The sequence below is a fragment of the Maniola jurtina genome, chromosome 13 (assembly GCF_905333055.1).
Source record: "Maniola jurtina chromosome 13, ilManJurt1.1, whole genome shotgun sequence".
NCBI classification, from domain to species: Eukaryota; Metazoa; Arthropoda; class Insecta; order Lepidoptera; family Nymphalidae; genus Maniola; species Maniola jurtina.
In genome coordinates, this window is record NC_060041.1 from 1,764,506 (window position 1) to 1,779,590 (window position 15,085).

The 15,085-nt window shown below is 38.6% G+C and overlaps 2 protein-coding genes across 3 annotated transcripts in view; one reads left to right on the plus strand and one right to left on the minus strand.

The window, feature by feature from the left end:
• Nucleotides 1-15,085, minus strand: part of LOC123871204 (rho GTPase-activating protein 9-like) — a 135,759-nt gene that overhangs the window by 119,311 nt on the left and 1,363 nt on the right. The window lies entirely within an intron of this gene.
• Nucleotides 1-15,085, plus strand: part of LOC123871207 (trichohyalin-like) — a 28,926-nt gene that overhangs the window by 7,894 nt on the left and 5,947 nt on the right. The window lies entirely within an intron of this gene.

A 15,085-nucleotide genomic window follows, 5' to 3' on the forward strand; every position in this document is an offset into this window, starting at 1 on the left:
TCAAAGCATTTTAAATTTACATTGGGTACCATTGTTCACTTTTTGGGTGTACCTAATGGTGATAATAATTAATTACGTAAACTAAAACTAAAGCTACGGAGCTGCGACAGATAGCAGAGGGTGCAAAAAAAGGAAACGAGATTTTCGACATGTCATTACTCGCCCATTGCACTCGCATACTCGTTCATGGTCCAACGGAAAAACTATCTCAAGTAGGTAGGTACTCACTCGCTTCTTGTTGCTCGCCAATTTCGTTTCTAGTTTTTAGCCTAAATTATTTCTCGCTAATTCAGTTAATTATTATTATTGGTCTATTTCAAAAACTATATTAAGTTTAAGGTCTACTTTGAATGGGAGGCTCTTAGTAAGAATTAATTCTTGTTTAATTATCCCTATAGTAAAGTAGAGAGATTAAATACCAAGAATACGCCATGCCAAACATAAATCTAGATACGTTTTACCATACAATGAATTCCGGTCGCCATCTTTGTTTCCGTTCGCTTTCCCTGCAATTAAAAGTGGTAGGTACATAGCAAGATAGGTAGGCACCTACGCGGATTTTTGCACTGGTTGTGTGCCCGTGGCTTTGTCTGCTAATCAAACACAATATCTGTATGCGGTGGACCCTCGAGTTCTTCGATCACATCGCAAGATTTTTCTTGACCATTTATTCCTGACTATAATGGACTTATTTGACTACGTAAGTACCTAGTAAAGTTGTACCTACTTGCATTTTATATAAGGTATCTATGTGAAATATTTGCACGCTATATTGCATGGCAAAGGTGGTGATACTATATGAATAACTAGCTGATGCCCGCAGCTTCGCCCGCGTGGATTTAGGGTCTGAAATCCCGTGGGAACTCGTGGGAATCGATTAAAAAAAAAATTACGCAAATCGGTTCAGAAATCTCGGAGATTTCGGTATACATAGGTAGAAAAACACAACTTCCTTTTTGAAAGTCGGTTAAAAAAGTTGCCTATGTTACTCCCTGGCCAATTCTCTACTTGTCTGTGAAAATCCCGTCAAAATCGGTTCAGCCGTTCCAAAGATTAGCCTTTTCAAACAGACAGACAGACAGACAGACAGACAGACCGACAGACAGACAGACAGACAAAAATTTTAAAAACGTGTGATTCAGTGTTGGAATCGTTCAAATAACCATATGAGCTTAATATGAGGTAGTTATTTCGAAATTACAGATAGACACTCCAATTTTATTTATTAGTATAGATAAACCTACCATTGTTAACCTACATTTAGAGCAAAAAGAAATGATTGATTGATTGAGGAAATAACGCCAGCAATATTGAAAAACTCATGATTTCCTTCAACATTACTGGTGATGGAAAGAGACGTCGAGGACGTAGTTAACGCACAGCAACACTGAACACATACGGGGCGCCCCCACCCCTATTGCCATCTCGATGTGTAGCGTATTATAGTCATGGATGAGATCTCTGAAAATAGTTTTGAAATTACTTATGTATTTTCATTTTAAACTGGTCCAAGGGACATGAACTGGATTTTTAAAACTAACTGACGAACATACAGCTCATACTCATTTGTTTGTATGTGTAGATAATAATGGATTATTGTTACGTCAGTCAGTGCGCGTGCGATTCGCGATGCATCAGCTGGCAGTGAGACTTTATTGTTATTATATCTAACGTAACAGCAATAATAAATTGTTGGTAGATAGGTACACACACATAGATATAATGTTTTCCATAGATTATTTTAATTTATTGACCGAAAAAACATATTTTTCTAACGAGTATTTTAATATAATAATATTCTTTGATGACGCGAGCTTCCTGGCATGGTAAGCGCTGTGATGCGATTCCCGGGGTTTTTAAAAAGAATATTAGTCATTTTAATCATGACTAACATTCCCCTTTCCCCTCCAACTAAACGTTAAGCTTGTGCTAGGAGTGGTTACGACGGGGTACCAGCCAGGTAACCTCCTCGTGTGCCCGAGTGTTGCAGGTAGCAGCAGCGCTTGGGCCGGTGTACCCTGGTAACATGGTTAACGATTTCTCTTCATGGGATATTGTTGGCCATGGCTAATTGACCTGACGGGGAGGGGGTGTTGTCCGCGCGTCCCTCTGAGTATCCCTAGCAGAGGGCGCAGTAGACGCACCCATGGGGCATAGCCCCAGGAGCGGAGGGTGTGGCTGTGTTGGGTGGTTGGTGATGGGGCTTCATCACCCATCCAGTCACTAGCTGCCCCACCGGTCTCTCGCCTGTCCGGTTTGGTGACGGGCGAGGGAGATGTTGAGGATAGGGAACGTGGAAAGGGGATCGCCCTTCCCGCGAACCCTAGCCCTCGAGAGGACCTGTGGGTGATGGACACGGGGTGGTCCATCGCTCACAGTGTGGTCCTCGGGTTGGTTGGCGTGCTGTGGTTCCGGCATGCCTCTAACTAGGTGTTTGGGGGCACATAGTGTCCGAGTGGTGGGCCTGCTACGGCGGACATCCGCTGGCGGAGTAACGAGGTGTTTCCGGTCCCTTGTGCTCCGTCATTAGCGGTGGGATGGAACTTCGTGAGGTTTTTAGTCGGTAGGAGTCCGACATAACCACCGTGCTCCCCCGTGGTCGGTGGTATCCATGACGGATTTTCCTCACGAGAAAAAAAAAAGGAGTGGTTACGACAATAGTGCAATGGGTGGCGTTTGAACCGTCGAACTTTCGGTTTTCAGTCCACTCCTGTAACCGTTGAGCTATCGAGGCTTATTAAGGTTTTTCCGACAGTTACCTACAGCATTTATTCCTAAATTCTCTCTGGTTCTTTCTCTGGTTGGTCTGGAGGGAGACTTCGGCAATGGTCATTCACCGCCATACTAGCAAAGCTGTGCCGCCAAGCGATTAGGCAATACCGTTTTCGATTTTGACGTTTGGTGCAAAGCTACGTAGCATTCTGTTAGCAATGGCCTCCTGGACACTTAGGCTAAATACCTACCTGTTCCCGCGGGATTTTTAAAAGCCTAAAACCACGCGGACGAAGTTATGGCATCATCCACTACCTTATAAAATTGACAGGATATCAGTAGGTACTAATGAAGGGCTGGCTCATTTTTTGCGCAACGAATCAGCCTGGCTGTCCAGCGCCGAAATGCAGCTATTATTGGCACCATTCCACATGGGCATGATTTGTACATTAATTAGAAATTAGATAATTTAAGTTTTATAGTAAAATTTTCAATTTAAAAAAGTATGGAAAGTGAGTTTTAGATATTTGGTGGGAACTGAGAATGTATTTTTTCAGAAACCTTTGCGACTATGACGGCAAAGATGCGGTTTCTCTCACTATACCGTATCATATTCCGAGCCCGGTGCGAGGTGACAGTCCCAGGGTGTCAACTTACATGCACACTGACTTTCCTGCATCATTATAGACAAGGTAGTTAGCCAGGTACATACTTGCACAGGTATGCCGCAATTAGTTCTTACTAGGTGTATGTAGGTTATGCCCTCGACGTCCGCGTCGTCCTCGTGTAGGTACTACACTTTCAAAACCCTATTTTACCCCCTTAGGAGTTAAATTTTGAAAAATCCTTTCTTAGCGGATGCCTACGTCATAATAGCTATATGGATTCCAAAATTCGACCTGATTCGTCCAGTAGTTTGAGCTGTACGTGTTCGTAGATGGTTTGATTTTCTAGACAAAAAAAAAACTTATGCCCATCCTCAGGGTGCAAGCTATCTGTCAAAAATCGGTTTAACGAATAGGTAAACGGTGAAAAAATAGCAGACAGATGGACAGACACACTTTCGCAATTATAATATTAGCTAAGCCAAAAAGCCAAAAAACTAAATAAAAACTAGATATTTTTAATTTTTTTTTTAATTTATAGCCGATGTCATTCGGATTGATATAAGGATTCTAACAGAAAGGAAAAAGTGTAATATAGGCACATACTTACTAGGTTTTTTAAGCCTTATACATATATAACTCTCTATTTAGAAATTTAGATTGTAGGCTTGTACTCAATGCAAAACTTCTGCAATAATATTTTATTGAGCTCAAGACTCAGGCTATAAAATTTCATTTAGCATCTTAGTTATAACGGTAGCTAGAGGTGCCTACTGTTAACTGTTTCTAATTGGTGCATAAAGATAGAAACCTAACAGGTTTTATATATATTTTTTATGATAGTGTTTTTCTTTTTACATACATTTCAAGAAATTTTCTGTATAATTTCAAATACATTTCGAAAATCGTAGAACCGGCAGGAATCGAACCTTACGGCCGTATTCACCGCCAATCAGATCATTGTAAATTGACGTGATACAGTCCTCTGATTGGTGGATGGAACCTACACTGTGCGTTCGAGGGCACTATGAGACCTCATAGTAACGTTTGTGAATATGGGTGTTAGTCTCCCCTGGGCCCTTTTTATTCTAACATCATTGCCTGGGCCCATCCCGGTGCGCCTTTGAGCGCTAAGTCTCGGGTGCTGAAAGAAATTATATTAGGTACCTACCTATGTATTCTTTCTATGTATGTAATATGTATGTATTCTTCATCAGTACCTACTCAACTAAGACGCAGGGGATATTATGCAGGTTCGATTCCTGCACAAACCGCAATTAATTATTTAGAAACTTAACAGTTTTATTTTTATTCTCGCTATTATAGTTAATCTTCTGAATTACAAAACTCATTTAGCAAGTAGGTCCACAGATAGTGTGGTCGTTGATGCTAGCATTTCATCGATATATGTCCACGGGTGGACATAGCGTACTCCGGTATCAAAACTTACAACTCAAAAAAAAATTTAGGAAAATCTTATTTTTACATGACCGACCAAAAAAGGAGTGTAATGTTATGTGAGTTCCTTAGCATTTTTCATTCCACCACACAATAAAATGCCTGAACAGATTTGGGTGTACCTACCTACCTATCATGGTCGTCGTATTGCATCTTTAGATTTTTTTTCGGCTACTTATATTTTTTTTTCACTTTTCAGTTCTTAGCAAAGCTTTTTGTCAAAGGGATCATGTTTCTAAAGTTTTTTAAAACAGCTAACTACGTGTTTTCAAAATTTATTTTGAATCGAATTTGAATTTTTATTTATTTTTTTCCAACACAATTTAAAATTAATTGATAGAAATACGTCGCGTCGCAGAATCCATACAAGTGTCTGCTTTCTAAGGTCACTGTGTAATAGGGTGACCATAAGTCCGCATTTCTTTTATATTTTTTGTCCCACTTTCATAACACCTAACGATGTCCATTACGAGTTTTGCCATTTACAGGACTTGGATGCCATACTTCCATGCTAATTATTATTATAAATGCAAGTGTGTTTTCTGTCTGTCTGTTACCTTTTGAATGGTCCATCCACTTACCTGGTTTTGAGAAAGGAGAAAGCTTGTCTTGCGCAGATGGACATAGGCTACGTACTTTTTCCCGGAAAAATCAAAGAGTTCCCATGAGATTAAAAAAAAATCCACACGAATAAAGTCGCAGGAAGCAACTGGTTTAAAATAATAATATAATGTTGTAAATATTGGTGATTGCTAAGTGATTACGAATAAAAACAAAAACGAAAAATAAGAGTTTATAATAAAAATCAATTCTATTCTATTCTAAAGCGTGTGTGGTCACTCTACTCTGAACCAGTGTATCTGTAGATTAACTCCTCTCGTCTCCTAACGGTACCTAACCTATCCGGTGAACACAAAAAAATGTGAAAGGCCAAAGAATACATTTATTATAGATCTTGCACATTGCATATTATACCTTTAATACATACTAAAAGTGATTACCTACTAGGAAATTAGGCACTATGATTTGTTTTTGGCCTCCTTGTCGGGCAGTCCGGGGTTTAATCTTGGACCTCTAAATTTTCAAGCTATTTGTATTTTAAAAGGAATTAACGTATTTCTTGCTCTAAATGTGAAGGAGAACATGGTAAGGAAGCATGCCTGAGAGTTTTTCATAATATTCCCAAGGTGCGTGAAGTCTGCCAATTCTCCACTCAAATCTCACCTTATGGTAAGTGATGATGCAGACTAAGATGGAAGCGGGCTAACTTGGAAGGGGTATGGCAGTGACACTAAATTCATAGCCCTGATCGGTTTCTACACGGCATCGTACCGGAACGCCAAATCGCTTGGCGGCAGGCCAATTAATAATTAGATTATTATCTCAATTCTAGACTAGGAACAACATGTAAGGCATGAAGAATGACATCAAATGAGTTGATCCATCTATACATATTCTTTGAAATAAACATCTTCGCATCTTCTATTCTCATAGCAACTTTGAAGCAAAAAATCTATGACAAATCGTTCGTCAACCCACGTGCGCAATTTAAACCAAATTTTATATGTATATGTGCCTCTATTGGTTATTTTTTTTAACCCACTTCAACTTTGCTACTAACTTTCACAGTACCTACACACTATACAGATCAAAATATTACTAATATAACAGTCCTAACCATTCCTCTAATAAAAACAAAAGTCACAGCATCCCAAACTTTTTATCCCGGAAAATCAAAGATTTTCCAACGGAATTTTATAAAACCTAAATCTACGCGGCGCGGACCAAGTTGCGGTCAAAATTTAGTATCAGATAAACGTACTTTTATTTAATATAGTTATAATAAACACCCGCTCCGTTTGGCTACCGCGTCACGCGCTTGAATTAAATTATTAGATAAGGTTGATGACATGTTAATATTGAAAGAGAGTTTTTTTTTATAATGTACCAGCTATAACTTGTTGTAGGTAGTTAGGTACGGTCTGCCTTCTACAAAAACCTTTTTAGGACACTAGGTATTTGAGTGATATCGATAGGTATCGATTAGGTAATTAATTAATAAATAATTAATTTAGTGCACAATAGAAGTTGCCGTTAAAACAAAATATTTCCATCAATCAATCAATCATCCTGTTTGCGTCCACTGCTGGACATGGGCCTTCCCGAGCGCGCCACCACACACGATCCTCCGCCTTCCTCATCCACTCACTTCCCGCTAAGTATCTTTTAAAGGTCGTCAGTCCAGCGAGCGGGAATTGTCATCAACCTTATCTGATATTTCCATACTACTATGAAATTTCACCGTGCCTTTTTTCCGTAGCATGACATAATAATAATGGAAATAGTAATGGTTTCTCACGCACTCAATATGCATAATATTATCCAAAAATATATTATAACAGAATTCTGCGAGAAAATTGCGATGCAGAAATTTCGCAGAACTTGAAAACCTGGTATTCAGAGCTCTCTTGATACAATCTTGGTCCCTATTTAGGGTGGGTGCCCAATGGGTCACAACTAATCGTGTAACAGTGTGACTCGTTGGGAATCCGTTGAATTTTTTCCCCATCGAGTTACAACCACAGGCTACAGTGTGACTCGGGGGGGAAAAAAAACTAAATTTAGATCGGTTCATTCGTTTAGGAGCTATGATGCCACAGACAGATACACAGATACACACGTCAAACTTATAACACCCCTCTTTTTGGGTCGGGGATTAAAAAGGTTGCAATTAGTAACAGTGTGACACGATAAGGAAAATCGATGAGTTCCTACTTCCCAACGAGTCAGACTGTGACGCGATTGGGTCAGGATGATGGTAGACTAACACCCTAACCCAATTTATTGTCACAATTACACTGACCTGACGTACTTTTTCTTGCAGTCAATAATTTTCAACTTCACAAAGTGTTGAATTTCTTCCGCTTCGCTTGTCACAGTGACTTGATAATCCAAAACACACGTGCTCGCGTCCCGGACGCACGTGCGTCCTTATATACCGTACATACCTACCCAGTCTCTATAATCCGCTTTTGTAAAGAAATATCCAAAAGAAAGATCCGGAGAATGGTAATCTTGTTAGTTACAACTGCCAAGTTATTTGCCAGCTCTCTCAGTAGAAATTTTTTTCCGAACTAGTGCGTGGTAGAGTCTTGACATATCATAATGACATATTATTTAAGTTTTTATAATTTTATACTATACTTCACAACAAGTAATCCTATAATAATGAAGTAAATATTTCATTTCATTACCGTGGAAGCCGTGATCGTCGTGACTTAACGTGCATGCCTTGAGAGTTCTCTCAAAATTCAAAATATTTTTATTCATTTAGACTTTTACAAGTTCTTTTGAATCGTCAAAACTCTCACTCACTGTTGTTCACTGGTTTGGAATGCCTTTCCTACCGAGAAGAACCAGCAAGAAACTCGGCGGTTGCTCTTTTCAAAGATTTGATAAGTATACAATATTATGCCATGTACAAAAGCAATTGAAGTCCCGCACATACATAATGAAGGTGTGTGAAGTCTGTCAATCCGCACTGGGCCAGGGTGGCGGACTATGGCCGAAAGCTTTCTTATTCCGAGAGAAGACCTGTGTCAGTAGTGAGTTGGTAATACGTTGAACATTTGATTAAAATAACAACCTTTAGAATATCAATCCGCCCCACAGTTGTTGAGCCTAGACTTTTCATGAACTCTTTATCTTGAAGCTTCACCTAACGAGCCCCGGTGAATTTACTTCTTCAATAGGTAGAGTTGCACAACTCTATGATTATTTACATACCATCCAGCTGTCGTTACTATTATGTGCTATTATAATGTAACGCCACGCCTCCCGAACCGGCGCGCAGTTGCAACAGGGACGAACGATATTATAAATTATATCGGTGCGGTGCAAACTATAAGATCTTAGCGTTTTTTAAATGAAATTGAAATGCACGCCGCTTAGACTGTGTCCTGGGTGACGGCGCACCGTGGAGGCACCGTCGCTCATTGCTTATGCATTAGGCGTGAACAGGGGTGTATTTAGGGGTGTTTTGACCCAGGTTCGGCGAGCTGCGACGGGCGGCGCAAGTTAGTCTCACGATTGCAGACTTTCATTTTTTTTTAAACAATATTAGCCAAATTTATTATGCTGACTAATATTCCCCTTTCCCCTCCAATTAAGCGTAAAGCTTGAGCTAGGTGTAGGTACGACAATAGTGCAACGGGTGGGGTTTGAACTGGCGACCTTTCGGTTTTCAGTCCGCTCCTGTAACCGTTGAGCTATCGAATCTATAGGCATTGTCCTATGCGATTTCAGTCATAATTCGTTATTGACGTTCTACCCTCTCGTCGCTTATGCCTTAGGCGTAAGCGGAAGACAATCGCTCGTGATGTCAATTCATTACCGCCCGTGAGTCGGTCTCACGATCGCAGACTTTCACTGGCCCGCCTTATGCGATTTTAATGATGATTTAATATCGGTGCGCCGCGGTGAGAATCAAAATAAATACTCGCACAAAGTTATAATTTATAGCACTAGTGTTATAATAGCACCGGAGATGCGTAATGGAAACTTATTGCGTAACTTGAAGGTAATATTGTACCTATAGATCACTTACGTGTGTATATGTAACTAATAAGATGAGATCCGTGTTCAATAGATGGGTTGGATGGGTTCATCACCATCATCATGATAACTCTTCATCGGTCCACTACTGAGCACAGGTTTCCTTTCCGAATGAGAAGGGGTTCATAGTCCGCCACGCTAGTCAAGTGCGGATAGGCAGACTTCACACACTTTTGAGAACATTATGGGAGCTCTCAGGTGCTCTCAAGTGTGCAGGTTTCCAGTTTCCTCGCGATACCTATAGTGAATAAAAAAAAAATCTTTCCTTCACCGTTAAAGCAAGTGATATTTAATTGCTTGATTAGCTCCGAAAAGGTAGAGGTGCGTACCTGGGATCGAACCCCAACCGAGGTGGACGAGGTACAACCAGGCTATCACCGCCTACTATATTTCGCGACAGGTCGAGATGGCTATCGGGGTATGAGGCGAGGGGACGCCCCGCACACTCACAAGTCACCCAAGCTCTCCCGCACCGGGTTAGCGCTGGGGCTGTCACGTATAGCCATCTCGACCTGTCACCTATTATATAGATAACTAGCTGATGCCCGCAGCTTCGCCCGCGTGGATTGGTCAGATCCCCTGCAGCATGAGGATTGAGGAGTTGGAATCCAAATTTTTTGTGAAACAATGTCGCAAAGTTCCTCTATCGATTAAAAAAGAAATGACGCAAATCGGTTCAGAAATCTCGGAGATTTCGATGTACATAGGTAGAAAAACACAACTCCCTTCTTGAAAGTCGGTTAAAAAAGTAGCCTATGTTACACCCTGGTCAATCCTCTACTTGTATGTGAAAATCCCGTTAAAATCGGTTCAGCCGTTCCGAAGATTAGCCTTTTCAAACAGACAGACAGACAAAAATTTTAAAAACGTGTGATTCAGTTATGGTATCGTTCAAATAACCATATGACCTTAATATGTGGTAGTTATTTCGAAATTACAGACAGACACTCCAATTTTATTTATTAGTAAGTATAGATAATAGATAGATACTTACTTAATCATAAATTCAAATTACCTAACTTAAGTACTTACTTACTGTCTTTATTACCGAGACAAGATATTTCGATTAACAAAAATTTCAGCTCGGAAAATTATAAATAGTTCGCAAACGTAATTACATCCTATAGCGAGGACATTTTCAGTCCCTGACATTTTCAGCCGCAATCCAGACCGCTTGAGTTCGTTAATAATACATTAACGAGGGTAGATACTGACATTTGGTATTAAATGATCTGTTGCATAGAGCTGGAGTTATAAATTGGATTTATGCTGATAAATAATATTGACTTTTTCCATCAAGATAAAAATAAGAACTTTGTTTTCAAAATTAAATAATTTTAACATTGATAATAATCTACTGTACGTGGCATTGTAATGAACTAAATTCGCTGCGCATGCAAAACCTGCTATGTATTTTTTTAGGAATTTCGTTTTTTATGTCATTTTGTTTGGTTTTAAAAGGCATGTGTACATATTATAGAAACCCGTTCTTTAGCCATAGACATACGAATTTTCGCTTCGCTCAAAGACTGACAAAGCGTTGGAGCGAGAGGTAGTCAGATAAGACCCACTGCCGCGAGCGAAAGCGAGATAGCGAAACAAGATGCCAATAAGTCATTGTTTACGTGAGTAACGGGCCGTAAGAGTTCGGCCTGTTCCAAGTCGAGGTGATTTTTTGCATTTACTAAATAATTTTACGATTAAAACGTAAAATCTATGTCTTGCCACCATGGTGTCTTGTTCAGTGAGCGAATGTGACGTTACAAGACGTTATAATCCGCGTAAATACACGTTTCACAGGTAATTACTGATTATTTATACTAATTGTTTATAATCATTATTTCATCATTTGTTGTTTGAAAATTAGGCAAAATAGCTATTGGAAGCTTAGATGATAGGTTTCCCTTAAGACTTATCATCAAATTACATTGCTAAATGAAGAATTTTTGGATATTTTGTGTAAAATTGAAAAACGTTTGTTTACGATAGGGATTGACAAAGTAATGACGTCACAAGTATCGATAGTCGATAATCGTGTCTACCGGTAGGTTTGATGTAATAGGTTTCATGTGATGTATGTAAAATACAATATAAAACACTAGGTACTTTCCAATAAAAGAAAAGAACGAAATAAATATTTTCACTAATTTTTATTTTATTTAGCGTGACTTAGATTTCATATACAGGGTTAAGGGTAACCCGTACATTACTGTATTTAAGTGCTTATCGGGGAGGTCATTAGCTATGAATTGAGCGCCATAATATATACTATTTATTTTTATTAACTTGTCACTTAGACATTATATCAGAGTGTTATTGTAATTAATCAAATTAAATTTACTTGCACCCTTTAAAAAAATAAAGGTGGAAAACCAACAAATTCCGGTAATTTATATGAAAATCCCAAAAATTGCTCTATTTCTCAAAAAAAGATTTTTTTAAAACGTCTTTTAATAGTTTTCTATCGAAATATCAATAAAAAATGTTATAAGGGGTTAAAATAACTATAAGTATCTCAGAATTCATTAATAAATTATTTATATAAAATATTAAAGTCATTTCATTAATAAATAATAATCTGTTACCTAGCTTTAGCTTTGTTACTATTTGTGTATTTGAAATGTATTTGTTTTTTTAAGATTATAAGATGCTTTTTACTTCACTTCGTTAAACTAACTCATTAGTGTCCTATGATTTCGCCAGTAAGACTATCGATAATACAAATGCTAAAGTCAGGACAACTCTATTTCACGCACACATTTACGTTTCATTTTTTGTAACACCGTTAATCTGTCACTGTTAGTCTTGTGTATGTCTATGTCTTTAGCATATGTGTGCTAGTTCTAGAGATAATCTTTTTATTAGCTATGATTTTTGGATCTAAAAGTGAAGCATATTTTTTCACAATTGACACGCGGACGAAGTCGCGGGCATCAGCTAGTATTTTATATTTATCAATTTAATTAAACTTTTTTCTCAAAATTATGTTCACAAATAAAGAGGATAGTAATAAATTGAGAATGTGAGATTATGTAGGTACAGTATTTACCTGCCTATAATGTCTCTTTAACACTATTCGAGTTGATGTATTGCTCTTATCAGTCGTTCAACGAGATTGGGATGTGATATGACAGGGAGGCAGATCTCACGTACGATTGTCTGATAGATAAAATTGTTTCTATTTATTTAAGAGGAAAAAGTTGAACAAATGCCGCTGACGCCACAACTAGGTACTTACGTCTGTAGCGCGGCTGATGCAACCGACTCCTTTTGGTCCATTCGCATTTTCAATACCTACTGAAAAGGATAGGTGCCCAATGAGTCACACTCAATCGCGTCACAGTGTGACTCGTTGGGAATTCATCGAACTTTCTCCCTTCGAGTCACAACTGTTACTGACATAATATCGTACGTCGATCCAGGATCAAACCGTGATTTTTCTCACTCTAGATAACTCTACTTCGGCTCCAATTCATTCTGCAGGTGTGCCTTGCGTCTAACACGAGGTGCGTATATATTTAGTGCATACCTTTCTATCTCCCTAAGTATACAGAGCCTCGACAACTCAACGGTTAAGAGGACCTGACTGAATTCCGAAAGGTCGGCGGTTCAAATCCCACCCATTGCACTATTGTCATACCTACTCCTGGCACATGCTATTGCTTTACGCTTAATTGGAGGGTAACGGGGAGTAGGTATTAGTCCTGATTAGCATAGCTAATATTCTTTTTAAAAAAACTTATTTACTGTTTTTCCGTGTTTTTCTACCTAGTTTATTAGCTATTTTTCTACCTAGTTAATTATCTATTATGAGGGTTCCGCCATGTGACACAATTGCTTACGGAGTGACACTTGCCTGCGAACGTGACACAGTTAGTGAGCCCCTAATTAGTGGAAAAGTGTCAATTGCGTGCTTGCAGTCACAGATCTTACCTATCACAGAATTGAAAGTACGTATAGAAATGATAAAGAAACGTATATAAGTAGTAAGGCTAGTAAGTTGATGTCTAGTGAAACATCAGCACGCGTTTTGTAGAAACAGACATTTGCAATAGCGTTACAGTTTATAATTTATATTCCTTTGTGTAGTTGCACGCAAAATGAGGAGATCCGTAGGAGTACCAGTTACCAATATAGTTCAGCGGGTGGCGAAGCTGACGTGGGAATGGGCAGGGCACATACGAGTAGTTCTAAAAACCGATTCCAGGTCGTTTCTACAAAGTTATTCCATACCAGTAACTATACTTCCAATGAACACTCTATACCACCCGTTCAATGCCACCCGTTTTTTTTTTGTAAAGGGGTTTATTTAGATTTAGAATTCTGTGGATACCTACCACTTTGCACTGAAACCCACAATGCATTTACCGTGATAAGTGACATGAGACTGATGCATGTAGACCGGAAAGCCATAATGTAGATAAAGGAGAATAATAAAACTAACCTAGATCTAGATTAGCCTACTGTTTCAACAGTCTGTTCAATGCGTTTTCATCTCATGAACCCATCCAGCTCACTTATCTCATTACACACATTTATCTCTCTAAAAGAGCTTGAGGGGACGTGACGTAATATAAAAAACCCAAGTATTTTTTCAGGAAGTTGTACAACAAATCTCATATCAAACCGAACACACTAAATATAAAAAATTTAAGTAAATACAAAGGCAATAACTATTTTAAAAGAAGAAGTAAGTAGCACGTTTATAATATGTTGGTCAAAATTGAGGTTGTTTTTTTTTTATTTTTTTATTCACAATAGGCAAGCGCTTGACAACAAACACACCTGATGGAAAGTGATGATGTGCTCTAAGATGGGACGCGTTTACCTAGAAGGTGCCTATTCACTCTTGTTTTAAAGATACCCGGATTGTAGCCATGCGTATGAGGAATGAAGACGCAAAACGTTTCGTGCGTGTAGATGGAATGTCGACGACATATAAGGATGTTAAAATACTTGAAATTACACGACTCTAAAAAACCGCAGATATGTAACCAATGTTACTATAAAATGTAACCCACGTTAGCAATACCTATACCTACCTAATTATCTATATCGTCCAAGGTTTAGAATCGCAGTTGAAACTCTGATTAAATGTAGATAACGAGCAAACTCTACTCATATTTGCATTCCTTTATTAACTGTTATTTACGATTTTGTTGGTTAAAAAACTAGCTGGAACTTTATAATGGCAACAATAATATTTTTCGCAACATTTTACTTTGTGATATTTATCAATTAGGTACATATTAATATCATACAAGGACTTCGTCTGTGTTGGTGTTAGCTGGCGGGCGTGCTCTGCCTTTTTGGAGTGGTTTTTTTTTTAAACTAACTGGAAAGCGCTCTAAGGGGGTTCCGTGCGTATGTCGGCGAGCGACGGCACAGACGGGGTCCATACTTGTATAGTTTAACTAACTTGTTACAAATAACTACAAACTTGACATTGGCTAATCTTTGTAAAGCCAGACGAGAGAGAAAAAAAAAATCATACAATTAGAGCTATTTACGTTCCTACATCTAAATACCTAACCAGACCAGATAACCAGTTCACGTAACTATGTGAAATGCTTTCTGAGCTAGGCCTAGGTAGTACCATCATAGGTCTAATATTCCAAATTAACTGCCAAAATTCAAATAGCAATTAGCATGAAAGGCAGAGTACACCTATCTCCAAATGTTTGCTAGCCATTAAA